The 15,783-nt window shown below is 38.6% G+C and overlaps 1 protein-coding gene across 1 annotated transcript in view; it reads left to right on the forward strand.

Annotated features, from left to right (window-relative positions):
- FARSB (phenylalanyl-tRNA synthetase subunit beta) overlaps positions 1–15,783 on the forward strand; it is a 78,718-nt gene that overhangs the window by 55,737 nt on the left and 7,198 nt on the right. The window lies entirely within an intron of this gene.

Raw genomic sequence — 15,783 nt, forward strand, 5'->3', positions numbered from 1 at the left:
TATTTCAATTAATTGTCAGTATTATCCAGAAAATATCCCCTTTCCCTCTAGCATTTTAAGAAAACACTTTTTGGAATTCTCGTAAGTGCTGCACAGTATGCTTTTGTTCCAAATGAGCTGTTGTAACCCCTAGTTACGGCACCTTTAAGCCGTCAGCACCATGGTGAACCCAGAAGTTTTAACTGGAAGCTGAGAAGACCTAAAGTGATGCTTTGTGCTCAAAGCCACCTGTCTGACAGCTTTAAGGCAAAAGAAAAAGCCTCAAAAGTTACTCTGAAAGACTTTGCACATATTAATCAAGTCATAAAGTTGGCAGAGCAAGGGTAGGAATTCTTGTGTGTAAAAGCCCAAGTACAGTAACATCTTTGTTGGGGAGTTTAAGTTAGGCTAACTAAATGGTATATATGTGCTCCTAATATAGTATTAATAGTTGCCATTATCCAAGGAATTCTGAAATTTTTGCTTTTCATATATATATATTTTTTGAGTCGGAGTCTTACTCTCTTGTCCAGGCTGGAGTGCAGTGGCACGATCTTGGCTCACTGCAACCTCTGCCTCCTGGTTCGAGCAGTTCTCCTGCCTCAGTCTTCTGAGTAGCTGGGGTTACAGCCTACAGCAATATGTAGGTTGGGTGGGATGGAGAGCAGAGGTGAAGAGAATGATGGGAAGAGATTTTAGCACATTGTAGAGCAGTGAGAATGAGGACTTGGCCTCAATGGTGGTCATAGCTATACCGAGGATAAGATCGATTTAAGAAACCTTGGGAAGATAGAAGCTACAGCATTGATCATTTGGAAGAGTTTGTGATATGTGCCACTTGGAATCTTATATAATACAGCTAATTTGTGTTCATCTTTTTTTTAAAAGTCAGGTTTTTCTAAATCTAAACTTATGATATTATAATCTGAATTTCATATAATTTAGCTTCCATACAGAATGTAATACTTAGTGTCTAGTTTCCCTAACATGTAGACATCTGCTGTTTTTGTTTAGAATTTTTTTTTTAATTAGGAAATATGCATTCATAAACTGTCACTACTTCTGATGTGGTTGTACATCTTTATGTTCGGTTTTGTTAGGCTAGGTTGTTATTTTGTTTTTTTGGTTTTTTTTTTTTTCTTTCTTTTTTTTTTTTTTTTGAGACGGAGTTTCGCTCTTGTTACCCAGGCTGCTGGAGTGCAATGGCGTGATCTTGGCTCACTGCAACCTTCGCCTCCTGGGTTCAGGCAATTCTCCTGCCTCAGCCTCCTGAGTAGCTGGGATTACAGGCACGCACCACCATGCCCAGCTAATTTTTTTGTATTTTTAGTAGAGACAGGGTTTCACCATGTTGACCAGGATGGTCTCGATCTCTTGACCTTGTGATCCACCCGCCTCGGCCTCCCAAAGTGCTGGGATTACAGGCTTGAGCCACCACGCCCGGCTATTCTGGTTTTTGATTTAGCATGAATATTTACAGATTCAGACTTTTGGTTCCTTTTGAATCTACATTGGCTGTCATAGTAGAATATTGAAACATTTTGAAGTTTTTGCGTCTATGAAATGTCTGAGAATTATGAACGTGAGAAGCTTTATACACATGGGCAGCCTGGATCTGTATATATTTCAGTATATCTAACTGGCTTTCTTTGGAAAAGGGCAGGAGATTTACTTTCACTCCCTATCACCACCATCATTGGCCACATTAGTCTGTTGGAGTCCTGGGCATGCATCTCTAGCTCTGGGTGCTTTTTTCTCAGGGTGCTTTCTGCAAGAGCCATCAAGCCAGAGAGAATTAGTATCTTTACAAATAATGGTTCCTCATATCTCACAGGGATTTGTAAGTCTATTTTGATTATCTAATGGCAAATATAATTATCCTTTTTTGTTTATGGTTAAGGAAACCGAGGCACGAAGAAGTGGCTTGTCACAATAAGTCAGTAACAAAGTTGGTATTAGTTTTTCTTCTAATATATGTGTGTATGTGTGTGTGTGTGTGTTTGTGTGTATATACACACACACATATACATATCACAACTAAGGAATAAAATTGTTTTTCAGACTCCTAATAAGGAAATTAGACACAGGAATTTTGTTACTGGGGCATGTTTAGCTGCATCATTTTCTCTGATTTACTGTTATTTTACATACAGCTTTTTCTGCTAAGAAAAGGTCTTCAGAGTATCACAAAGTAGAGTAGAAGCAGATTAAGAACTACCATTCCCTGCCATTCTTGATTACTGGGTTGTCTTACATTACTCTGGCATATGGTTTACTTTTTAATAATTAAAAATCCCTAGTGGCTTTGCAGTTATAATTGAGCTAAGTCTGTTCTCCAGAGATTCCTGCATATGTCAGTGGCATCGGCAACTATTTCTTCCTGTCCTTCTAATGTATGCTACTAAGCTTTCTTTTGTTTGTTTGGTGGTAGGGATGAATGGAACAGAGCTTGATTTGCTGTTGAGACACTTGACCCTGTGCATTGTGAGAAATCTGGAAACTCATCTGATTGATCCTTGCACTGATCTAAGGAGTTTTGTTGACACTGGAGCGTAGTAACCTTGCTTGTCAGGCAGGCGGGAGCCCTCTGCAGCATGGGGAGTATCTGTAGAAGCACTCAGAAAGCCTGTAGCTGAAGCCAGAGTGAAAAGCTGCTGTCCCCCGGTCTTACATATTTCTTTTTTTTTTTTTTTTGAGACAGAGTTTTGCTCTTGTTACTCAGGCTGGAGTGCGATGGCACAATCTCGGCTCACCGCAACCTCCGCCTCCTGGGTTCAAGCAATTCTCCTGCCTCAGCCTTCCGAGTAGCTGGGACTACAGGCATGCGCCACCATGCCCAGCTAATTTTTGTATTTTTAGTAGAGACGGGGTTTCACCATGTTGACCCGGATGGTCTTGATCTCTTGACCTTGTGATCTACCCGCCTCGGCCTCCCAAAGTGCTGGGATTATAGGTGTGAGCCACTGTGCCTGGCCAGGTCTTACATATTTCTTATTTGCTGGGTATCCTTGCAATTAACACCATAAAGTGAGAGAGAATGTCAGATTGATGACAGAATAAGGCCAATGTTGAATGGGAAAAAAAGAACCTTTAACTTTTTAGCAGACTGCAGAGCATTTTAAGAGTTTCAAAAGGATTCAACTCCAAACATTTTAGTGGCTTTGGATCAGATTATTATATATATATATATATATATATATATATATATATATATATATATGCTTTTTCTTTTCTTCAGGCTTCTTCCCCTTTGTTTTTGTGGTTTCTTGCAAACTAAATTATTTATGTTAAGATGCATTTATCCTTTTCAAAAACCACTTTTGGGCAAGGAAAATTCTCAACATTTTTGTGTTTAGAACAGTTATGTGGTTGCTAGGGATCGGGGCAAAAATCATTTCTTGTAGAATGTAGTGGGCTTTGTGTGTAATTGGCGGCATTGACTTGAGCCTGTGGCTTTTTTCGCCTTCAGCCTGTTTCCTAGTTCTGTTTCGATTATTTACAGAAAACTTGAATTTAACTTGTGACAAGATCCCTGTTGGAAAGACATCAGGTTTAGAACTTTAGTTTTGACCATTCTAGTTTGCATGCTGCTCAGAATTCATTTTGTGAAATGAAAAGTAACCTTGTAAGTAATATGCACATTTAATCCCGTTCCATATGTATACACAGTGGGTAGTACCTTCTGCTACGGTAATACCTAACGATCATTGCTTGACCTGGAGTTCATGACCTATTTCCCCTTTCAGGACACCTGTGAAAGATTTCAGATGCTAAAAAATATGGGTGAAATTGTGATGTTTCCCTGGTCGTCACACTGGTTTTTAGTGTAATATGAGCTTGGAAATGTATGAGAAAAATATCTGTTGAACAACTTGTTGAAGTAAAGGTGTTTGATTTATGGTTTGATTTATACAGAACGTTCTGGACTAAAGGGAGATCTTTCTGGCATGTTGATGATAATGTATAGTTAACATCGACAAAGAAATTGTGAAGACAACAGGTTAAAGAAAAATTGGAAGTTTTTAAGCTTCTGACCTTTGGTTAGTCTGTATGCAAACAGTTTTTATTCCTCTGGATGTCTGCTGTTTTGTGTTTAAGGCAAGCTTTCAAATCCTGCCATTTTTCTTAGCTTCTTTGAATGAATTAAAAGACAAAACAATATTAAACAAATAAGCAGTGATTCCCACACAGTTGGAATAGTGGTATAACATGGGCACTGTTTCTATAAAAGCTTCAGCAGTCATCACATGAGTCCCTTAGCCCTGTCTTGTTTTTACTGTTCTTGCCTCACTCTTTTGTATGCGCAAGGCAAACTTCTCATGTTCACTTAACTCTTTTTGATGGTCAGGTGTTTTGATGCCTCCCTGATACTTTAGTACTTGTAGCAAATTGGAATAAAGTTCCAAGATGAATGGTTTGGTCAGCTTGATACTCCATCTGATAGATATCGTAGTAACAGAGTTTCTTAACCTTTTAAAAATTAATCTCCTAAAGAACTTTTTTAGACATTTTTTTCCTTAGCTGTTCCTTCATAAAATTTTAATACCATAGATACATTACATATATACGGCACATGATATATATAGTATATGTACACTATACTGTATATATGTATAGATACTATATATATGTATTATTCTGTATTATATGTGTAGCTATGCTGTATACATAAAAAATAACAAGTGTAAAGCTTGCTTGAAAAAATTTCAATTCAGGGTTATCAGTAAGCAAAATTTTTAAGTTAAATTTTAAAATGATTAACATTTAACTTTATATCTGCTGGATAACTTTAATGTTATTTATTTACCTACATAAACTGTAATATATAAAATTATATTTGCCAATCAGCAATTTATACACATATATGGTAACAGTAATAAAAAAATTGAAAAATCATTCAAAACTAATTTTAGCAAAAGTAGAACCGTTGTTTTGTTTTGAGACAGGGTCTTGCTCTGTTGCCCTGGCTGGAGTGTAGTGGCACAATCACAGCTCACCATGATCTTCCCACTTCAGCTTTCCAAGTAGCTGGGACTACAAGGCATGCCCCGACACTAAGCTATTTTTTTTTTTTTTTTTTTTTTTTTGTAGAGGTGGAGTTTTGCCATGTCACCCAGGCTGGTCTTGAGCTCCCAGGATCAAACAATCCACCCACCTCAGCCTCCCAAAGTGCTGAGATTATAGGTGTGAGCTACCACACCTAGCTAAAATAATTTTTAGTGAATTTAACTTTTAACTTTTCCTTGATATAAGAAAATAACTTTGATCTAGTTGGTATTCAGATATTGTTGTTGAGACAAGGTCTCTCTCTGTCACCCAGACTGGAGTGCAGTGGTGCCATCACCTCTTGACCTCTGAGGCTCAAGTGATCCTCTCACCTCAGCCAGTGTAGCTAGGACTACAGGTGTATGCCACCATGCCTGGCTAATTTTTGTTTTGTTTTGTTTTCTGTAGAAACAGTTTCTCTATGTTGCCTAGACTGGTATTGAACTCCTGGCCTCGAGTGATCTTCCTGCCTCAGCCTCCCAAAGTGTTGGGATTACAGGCGTGAGCCACCACGCCTACTCTTTTGAGTACTTACCATAACTAATGATGTGTTAAATAACCTTTTGAATTAAATAATAAAATATAAACTATTTTTGTTTTAATTCTCAGAGCCGGAGCTACACACAAAAGTTCTAAAGATCAGCCACAAGACAGTCAGATGGTAGCCCATTCAATGTGACGTGGAGATCTAGCAATGGATAGAGTCTTCCAGGCACAGCCATCTGTTGCCATAGTTTTTTGTAGCCGTGTTCTTGTATACATTTACTGTATCTTCCATGTCAATGCTGCTTGTGTGATACTCAAGAAAACCCAGTGGGAGAATTTAAATAATGAGTAAGTTTTGTGTCAAGTAGGGCTAGCTTTCGAGCAACACAAACCATTTTAACATGGAAGATTTATTTCACGCCCCACCCCCCACCCACCTTTCCTCTAAGAACCAGTTTTCACCCCTGTGGAAAATTCATGCTATAACAGAATGAATACTTTGGAACTACAGTAGTCTCCTTTTATCTGCAGGGTATACATTCCAAGACCCCCAATGGATGCTTGAAACTGCAAATAGTATTGAACCCTATATATGACGTGTTTTTAGTCTGATAACCAAGGCAGCTACTAAGTGACTAGCGGGCAGGTGGTGTATACAGCATGGACACACACACAAAAGGGTGATTCACGTCCGGTGGAGGACACAGAGGGACAGCTGTACTCAGTGTTTCATCATACTCCTCACAACAGTGCACAAGTTAAAACAGGAATGGTTTATCTCGGGAATTTCCCAGTTAATATTTTCAGACCTCAGTTAGCCACAGAAAAGTGAAACTGCATATAAATAGGGACTACGGTATTTAAATCCAACTGTAAATACTGGGCAAAAAAAGAGGAAGTTATTTTAGCTCATGGTACTCTCTTTTCTTCTGCATCTATACTAGATCTTGGCCTCCACTGTTCTATAGAAAACGATGTTGTGGCTCAAATACAAACACTTTTAAAAGAAATTCATTTTTAGCTTGTGATCTTGCAAGGGCCCAGGTCCTGAAAGTTCAAAGGATTTTTAGGATGATTCTGATTACTCAATTTTTATCTTACACCTATAAGATAGTTGTCGTTTCCTCGGATATCAGCAGTTTATACATTGGCCAAAATGGGGGCAGCACTTGGTTTTGGCACATTTGTGTGCTGCAGCATATTGGTTAAGAGTCACTGTCCTGGGAATTCCTAGAGTATGATGTATTCTGATAAACTATCAACCCTCTAAGGGACCAGTCCAGCTTTACTCCAGAAGGATTAAGAGGATGGATGGACGGGTAGCTAGAAAGACGGATAAACACATTGAATAAATCCCTAGGTAGAGATGGTAACTGTGAAATAGTGTCCTGAGTACATGACCACAACAAATAAAGGCCTTTTTCCCTGGAGCACTTACTACAGCTTTGACAAGAGAGAGAAAACCTCCATCTTCTTTAAAACATTGCCATTTGGGAGTTTCTTTCTTGAAGTTGAAACCAATCCTCACTTACAAATGATATTTTAATTCCTACTTGCTGGAACCCCTTGGCAGTATTAAGATGCCATCCAGCTCTAAACTGAGTCGTTTCAAGCTAACTTCTAAGTTATTTTAAAATTAACTCTTAGTGAAATTGTTCATTCTTATTCATTCCCTGCCCCCACTATATACACTTCACTTTCGAACACATTTAGATGGCTTACTGATGTATTTACATGTAAAGTGTTTTGGTAGACACACTTTATCTTATTGTCTTGAAGGCTGTCACTGGTAACTACTGGCATTTATTTCCAGTTGCGTTTGCATTTTTACAGCTAGTGAAGACATTGACCACTCCCAGGGAATATGTTGTAGAGGACTGGCTTTTAAAAATGTCTTCTTGGCTCCCACTAATAAGCCACTTTAAAAAACAAATTATATATATGCTTCCAAGTAAGATTTGAACAAAGGGTCACCTGTCTTAAAAAAAAGTTTGAAAATGAGGAAGTTTATGAATGCCACAGGAAAGATGATTAGGCATTTTTATTCTTCTCTTTCTAAATTACTTTCATTTGTTTTTCTTTGGTGTGCTGTGATTATGAGTACAAAGATTGTAGCAATACCAACTCATATCACATAGAGGTGATGCATTGTGAGTGTGAAAAGCGATTGATACCTGTTTAGCTACTTATATAAACCAGCAATTAAATTTCAGGCTTTGGGTGTTTTCTAGTTGTAATTGCACAGGAACACTAGGTACTTGAAGGTATTTGAGATTTCTGGATACTGGAAAATTAAGAGTAATTGTCTTTCATTAACACTGAGTTAAAAAGGAATGTCTGCCAGAACATTGATGGTTCAGCCCACCTGCCTGCCCTTCCTTCCTCTCTCTTTCTCGCTTTTTTTTTTTTTCATCTTTTTAAGAGACAGGCTCTCACTCTTTAACCAAGGCTACCGTACCCTGGCTTGATGATCATAGCTTGCTGTAGCCTCAAACCCCTGGACAAAAGTGATCCTCCCACCTCAGCCTCCCAGGTAGCCAGGACTATAGGCACATATCACCATATCCAGCTAATTCTTTTATTTTTTAAGTAAATGTATCCAGTATCCAAGCAAACGAGTTTATTGAGTTTATCTGTTCCAAAAGTCCCTTTAATATATTCACATTTAGTTATTTCCTTTTCTATCAAGATGTAGGACTAGAACAATAATTTTTAAAACTTTTTTGGGAGGAATTGGATGGAAACTCCTTTTAAGCAACTTCTATAACTGAAACTCCCATTTTGTTAATTTTTTATTTTAAAACGTCAAAAATTTATTTTAAAAATGCAAGTGGTAAAAAAAAAATAAAAAAAAATAAAAAATGCAAGTGGTGTACAAACATTTTTTTCTGAACTGTTTGAGAGCTAATCTGATAACGCATAATCCCTGAGTGCTTTGGTGTGTATTTCCTATTAACAAGGACATAATTCTCTATAAACATAATAATCATCATCAAAATCAGATAAACATTGATGTTTATGTTAACCACTATTTAATCTTTAGGCCCTATGCAAGTTTTATCAGTTGTCCATTGTAGCTGTAATAGTCCTTTCTCATTCTGCTATGAAGAAATATCTGAGACAGAGTAATTTATAAAGAAAAGAGGTTTAATTTACTCACAGTTCTGCATGGCTGGGGAGGCCTCAGGAAACTTAAGTCATGGTGGAAGGCACCTCTTCACAGGGCGGCAGGAGAGTGAGTAAAGAGGGAAAAGCCTCTTACAAAAACATCAGATCTTGTGAGAACTCCCTTACTATCACAAGAACAGCATGGGAACAACCGCCCTCATGTTTCAATTACCTCGTGCCCAGATCCTCCCATGGGGATTATGGGAACTACAATTCAAGATGAGATTTGGGTGGGGACACAGCCAAACCATATCAATAGCAGAGAGTCACTTGCTGTCTTCATCCATCATGTCTCATTAGTCTTTTTCTAGAGACTTCTAGAATAGTCTTTTCTTGACTTTCTTGACATTGACACTTGAAGATTACAGGCCAGTTATTTTGTAGCATTTTCCTTAATTTTGGTTTGTTTGATGTTTCTTCGCTAATTAAATTCCCGTTTATATCTTTGGAAGAATGGTACAGAAGTAATGCTGACTTCTCAGTGCGTGCTATGAAGTGGCACATAATTTCCATTTATCCCATAACTGATAATGTTCACTGTAGTCACTTAATTAAGGTTGTATCTACCAGTCTTCTCTACTGTAAAGTTATTCTTTTCTTCATTATAATTAATAAATATCTTATGGGGAAGAGCTTTGAAATTATGTAAATACACTATTTCTAATCAGTTTTCATATATACTTAGTTATGTCAGTATGGACTCATATTGTTGCTGATTTTATTCAGTGTATTTAAATCCATTACAGTCATTTATTTTAATGCTCAAATTGTCCCCAGTTTGGCCAGGAGGAGTCCCTTCAAGCTGGCTTCTCTTTGCTTCTAACATGTTCTCCTTCTTGAGCACTCCCTTGCTTTTGGCACAAGATATCCTAGGCTTATCTTGAACTTTCTCTTACCCCATTTCTCAAACCTGGTTTCTTTTAGTGGAAAATGGGATCTCAAAGCCAAGATCTAGGGTGCAAGGTGTGATTATTGTTATGGCAGGGGAGGGTCGCTCTTCCAAGGCCTTCTCAGAGGACTGAGGGAGGATTGGGCATGATGCGCGCCTCTGCGCACACACTCACACACATCTGCATCTGTGCATCTGTATTGTTTATGTACATATATATGTATGTACACAAACAGATCCGTATGTATCTATAGGACCATACGTCTACAGTATGTCCAATTCCAACCTAACACTGTACGGTTTATTCCAGGTTTCTCCTGATCCATGTTTGTACCTCTCTTCTCCAACGCTGAGACCACTAGCTCCCGTTAGTCTCAGTTTATTTACTTACTTGATCTGTGCCCCTGCACGTAGCTGAACTCTCTTCTTCCTTGTCTTCTCTGAAGGTTTGCTCTGCTCATCACTGAGCCTCTGACTGCCCGACAGGATCTCTCCACTCATTTGTAGATGCACCCCCTCCCCCTTGGGCTCTGACACCCCATGCTAGATTTCTCTCTCTGCCCTGGGACACAGTTTTTATCTCCTCACCCCTCCAGGTAGGGATTTCTGCCTCTTCAGCTCCTTTAGGGCTGAATTGTTCTGGAAGAGAGGGGGATAAAGACTTTTAAAGTCTTACAAAGCCTTTCTTGATAGAGAGGTTCTTGTTAAAATGAAGGGGAGAAAATGGTTGTATATAGTGGGGCTTTTTTGAAAGGGGGTGGTAATGTAGGAAATATATTTCTGGGCTCACCTAAAGTTTCTTCCTCAAATCTGGCATATTTCTCCATCTGGTCCTGGTAAGAAATCAAATTTAGATCACAGTCTGGATGTTAAGGTTGCTTGTTCTACTGAGAAAGTTGTTTCCAGGGATTTTTAGTAGGCAAAGCTGCAGAAAACTTTTTTTTTTTTTTAAGAAAAAGCATTGAGTTTGTGCAGACATTTTCATGATTTGAGGATTTTTATGTAAGATATCTAACTTTAGCTCTTTTTCTTTTAAAAAAAAAGTTGAATAATATTAAAAAAAATTTTTTTTTTTTTAAATTTAAGTTCCGGGATACATGTGCAGGATGTGCATGTTTGTTACGTAGGTATACCTATGCCATGGTGGTTTGCTGTATCTAGTGACCCACCTTCTAAGTTCTCTCCCTTTGTCTCCCACCCCCTAACAGGTCCTGGTGTGTGTTGTTCCCCTCCGTCTGTCCGTGTGTTCTCATTGTTCAGTGTCCACTTATGAGTGAGAACATGCAGTGTGTGGTTTTCTGTTTCTGTGTTAGTTTAGCTCTTTTTCTTTATTGAGAATCTTGGTTCCTAGTGAATTTACATTATTGCTCTTTGCTCTGTTTTGTTTTGGAGACAGAATCTTGCTCTATCCCCCAGGCTGGAGTGCAGTAGTGTGATCTTGGCTCATTGCAACCTCTGCCCCCTGAGTTCAAGCAATCCTCCTGCCTCAGCCTCCTGAGCAGCTAGGATTATAGGTGCCCACCACCACACCCGACTAATTTTTTTGTATTTTTAATAGAGATGGGGTTTTGTCATGTTGGACAGGCTGGTCTGGACTCCTGACCTCAAGTGATCTGCCCGGCCTCGGCCTCCCAAAGTGCAAGGATTACTGTAGGAGCCCCTGCACCCGAATTTACATTATTGCTTGTTTGCTCATTCTGTTTATCTATTTATCTATCATAGTTTCAAAATAAAAATACCAGTATTATGATCAACAATATGCTTATTGAAAGCATTTAAAATTTATCTTTATTACTTTTTGTGCTTAAAATATAGACTATAAATAAGGGACGTTGAGGGAACTCTGGCTTCCACCTCTGTTCCATCCTCCACACGGTTCCTTCCCTGCCTCCATAGGGTATGATTTTTATTAGTCTTCAGTTTATCCTTCTAATGTATGTGTGCACACACATGGGAATGTGTTCATATTCTCTTCCACTTTCTCATATTTTACACACTGATACTTTACACACTGTTCTGTACCGTGCTTCATTTTACCTGACAGCCTACACTGGCGATCATTCTGTAGCAGCATGTAGAGATCTTCCTTGTTCCTTTTGACCTCTGTGGGGTACTCCATTGCGTGGAGTTCCACAGTGTAATCAACTAAGTTCCTGGTGATAAACATTGAGTTGTTTCCAATCTTTTGCTGTAGCAGATTGTGTTACAGCGAATAGTCTTGTGCATATGTTATTTGGTAATGCCAATGTATCTTTGGGACAGAGTCCTAGAAGTATGGGATCACTGGGACAAAGTAAATAAATTCCTATTTTCACTAGACACCGCCAGACACCCTCCATAGGATTTCTAGTTCAACGTTGTACAAACGCAGCAGCAGCACTTGAGAGAACTTATTTCTCCACAGCCATGGTCACTAGACTTTCTGTCTTTGCCAGTCTTTCAGATGGGAAGTGGTATCTCACTGTAGTTTTAGTTGAATTTCCCTTGTGAGCAAGTGTAAACTTACGTGTTCACAAGGACATTTTTATTCCCTTTTCTGTGTTCCACCTGCCTTGCTCATTATTTCTTTAGGTTTGTCAATCTTCTCTGTTTTTAGGAACCTTTTATGTAGTGTGGCTATCAACTCTTCATGATATACATCTGATATATATATATATATATATATATATATATATATATATATATATTAGTTTGTCAGCTGTCTTTTGACTTCAACTGCTCAGAAGCTAATAGCTTATCTCTTAATGGTAGGAAACAAGAAGAATTGTTGAAAAAAACAACTTTTTTTGACATTTTCCTAGTATTTCTATTTAACAAGCAAGATTCTAGAAACCTTTAATAACTAAATGCTTGGTCTGATTTTTAAAAATATGTTCATAATCTGCTTGGTTTTAAAAATTAGTAATGTTTCATTTACCACGGACTTTTGTGGCAGTGGGGAATAACTGAACATCCACTAGATACCTGTCTTCTCCAGAGTTTTATTCATCAGCTAGTATATTTCTTCTCTCCCCATATTATACTTTATTTGGAGAAACTCCTTTCTGCTTTTTAGCTAAAATTACTCTTCTATATATATTACATCATTGCAGAAATCCAACAGATTGACATTCATTTAAAGTATTCCCAATACCTTCATAAAAATGATAGGAGGGCTGTTAACTTCACTGAGGTCTCAGTTGTGGTTTGATTTTGACCAATTATTTTGTTTAACACTAGGGTTGAATAGCTGTGGCCTGACCTTGGCCTCTTTGAGAAGTAAATGCTGTCATTTGTTTAGGTGACTTGGGCAACCTTGGAAATATGCCTGAGCACATGTTGGCTCACATGGGCTGTGGGTCAGGAATGTGATCTTCCTGCTGAGGGTCATATGAGGCCAAATAAGATGTCTGAAGACCCCTGTGGCCCTTCCTGTCTTACAGGTTCTTTTGTGTGTCATAGATGTACTTTCCTCCTTCCCTTCGCAGACCCAAGACCCTCATTTTCCGCCTTCCGAGTCACTATACTTTGTCACTCACCTTCCAGAAGATAAAAGTTTGTAGTCACTCTCTTAATCCCTAAAGGCTTTTAGTTTGTGAATTACATTCTCTGAACAAAGATTTCCTCTTGGAATTATTTTCCTAGGTTGAATTGAGGCATTTTTTTTTTCCTACCAGTGGAATTTTTTTTTTTTTTTTTTTTTCTTGTTATCCAGGCTGGAGTGCAATGGCGTGATCTTGGCTCACCGCAACCTCCGCCTCCTAGGTTCAAACAATTCTCCTGCCTCAGCCTCCTGAGTAGCTGGGATTACAGGCATGTGCCACCATGCCCAGCTAATTTTTTGTATTTTTAGTAGAGACGGGGTTTCACCATGTTGACCAGGATGGTCTCGATCTCTTGACCTCACGATCCACCCGCCTCGGCCTCCCAAAGTGCTGGGATTACAGGCTTGAGCCACCGCGCCCGGCGGAATTTTTTTTTTTAAGGCAGTAGTGTTGTTACGCAGGAGAAAGTTTTTTATTGGTGTTGTATAAGATGACATCAGTATAATCTTCTATTATTTGTGGTTTGTTGCCAGTACAACTAGTCACGCGTTGTTTAACATTTTGCTCTATAAGGAGCTAGTATACGATGATTCATTTTCTTTTTACCTGTGTAATACTATTTCTTTTTTGAGATGAGGTCTCAGTATGTTGCCAGGCTAGTTTTGACCACCTGATCTCAAGCTATCCTCCTGCCTCAGCCTCCCAAACCACTAGGCCGCAGGTGTACACCACCATGCCTGACCTTTAGTTCTACTTTTAGAAAAGAGAAGTAATCCAAGACAGACTATAAGCTTATAGAAACCTTATTTATACTAATGAATAATAGGAAGCAAATCCAAGATGAAATACTTAAAGAATAAGTTGACAACTATGATATATAAATAGAATGGAATATGATTAAAATGTCTTTAGACATATGAATATAAACTCAGTTGAAAAAGCAGTTCCCAAGATGGAATAGACATTAATTCATTATATATATATTATATATATATTATATATAATGAATATGATATATGACTATTATGTTTATATAATAATGAATATTATATATTTATGTATAATATATGCATATTATATATTAATATGCAATATTATAGAATATATGAATGTTCATGTTAAAATATGAATATTGTATACAATATTCATATATATAATGAATATGTTGTTTGTAAAACCCTAGGATGCATGCTAATCAACTGTGATAGAGTCAGTATGACACTGAGTGTTGCAACAAGTCCTTCTGTCACTTTAATCCATGTGATTAAAGACTTAATTCCTTCATCCCAGTTTCTTCATCTGTAAAATGGCAATGATGATATCTGTCCCGTTGACACCGTAGGGTTGTCATGAGAGGCAGATGCAAGAATTTGCTAAAGCATTTCGGAATGTGTAAATCACTCTTCAGAGTAAATCTGGAGTAGATCCTAGGTCTGTCTTCAGGAAAGTAACGTTGGATGAGTTGCAGACCGGATTTCAGGAAAACCTGATTTCTCATCTCAATTCCGCTCTTACCTACAGTTTTCTTAACCTGTCTAGTATCTATTTTCTCGTATATCAAGTGAAGGAAATGGACAGGGTGGCTTCCAGGGTCATTTCCAGTTTTAAGATTCTGCAGGAGTTTAAATTCAGAAGGAATCTCTGCCATAGGTTTTAACATTTCAGCTCTTTTTCTTTGCCTTTAGATCAGGCGTCCCCAAACTACAGCCCCTGGGCCGCATGCGGCCCCCTGAGGCCATTTGTCCGGCCCCCCACCGCACTTCAGGAAGGGGCACCTCTTTCATTGGTGGTCAGTGAGAGGAGCACAGTATGTGGCGGCCCTCCAACGGTCTGAGGGACAGTGAACTGGCTCCCTGTGTAAAAAGTTTGGGGATGCCTGCTTTAGATGGTGTCCCTGTGGTACTTGTCTTCTGAAATAATTCCAGCTTTGTTTCAAGAATCTGAAATTGAATCATACAAGTACCTGCATTATATGGGATTTAAAAAATAAATAGTTCTATTTTCCATGGAAGGCTCTAGGTTTTATCAGTATTATGCTATGCTAATATTGCAGAGCCTACCTGGGTATGTCCTAAGGTGAGAGATGAGAGAGATGATGATCTGTTAGTCTTTCTTTTTTCTCTTAAGTTTTGTTTGTTTATTTAATTTTAACCAGAAGAAGTTTGCAAACATGAAATGGACAGCTTGACCAAAAGCTTAAAAACATTCAGCTGTAGGCCTTATGCGCCTGTGGGCCACACACAGAGAGGAGCTGATTCCACCGCCCTTCTTCACCTTTAGCTTGCTCTTCAGCCTCTACTATTTCTTGCCTAGGGCGAGCCTCCTAATCTCCTTGTGCTTCACTTTTTCCCCATCTGTAACTTGTCTGTCCCACAAAGGGCTTGGCCAGGCTGCAATGGGAATGGCTTAGTGCTTTTACTGGGAGGAGTGATGAATAGAAAGTGGGGTACCATGTTTTTACAATTTCATTATTCTTTCCTTTTTCTTTTTTAGACGGAATCTCACTCTGTCACTCAGGCTGGAGTGCAGGGGTGCAGTCTCGGCTCACTGCAACTTCGACCTCCTGGTTCAAGTGATTCTCCTGCCTCAGCCTCCTGAATAGCTGGGGTTACAGGTGCATGCCACCACACCCAGCTAATTTTTTTGTATTTTAGTAGAGATGGGGTTTCACCATGTTGGCCAGGATGATCT

Source organism: Saimiri boliviensis, chromosome 5 (assembly GCF_048565385.1).
Source record: "Saimiri boliviensis isolate mSaiBol1 chromosome 5, mSaiBol1.pri, whole genome shotgun sequence".
Lineage (NCBI taxonomy): Eukaryota > Metazoa > Chordata > Mammalia > Primates > Cebidae > Saimiri > Saimiri boliviensis.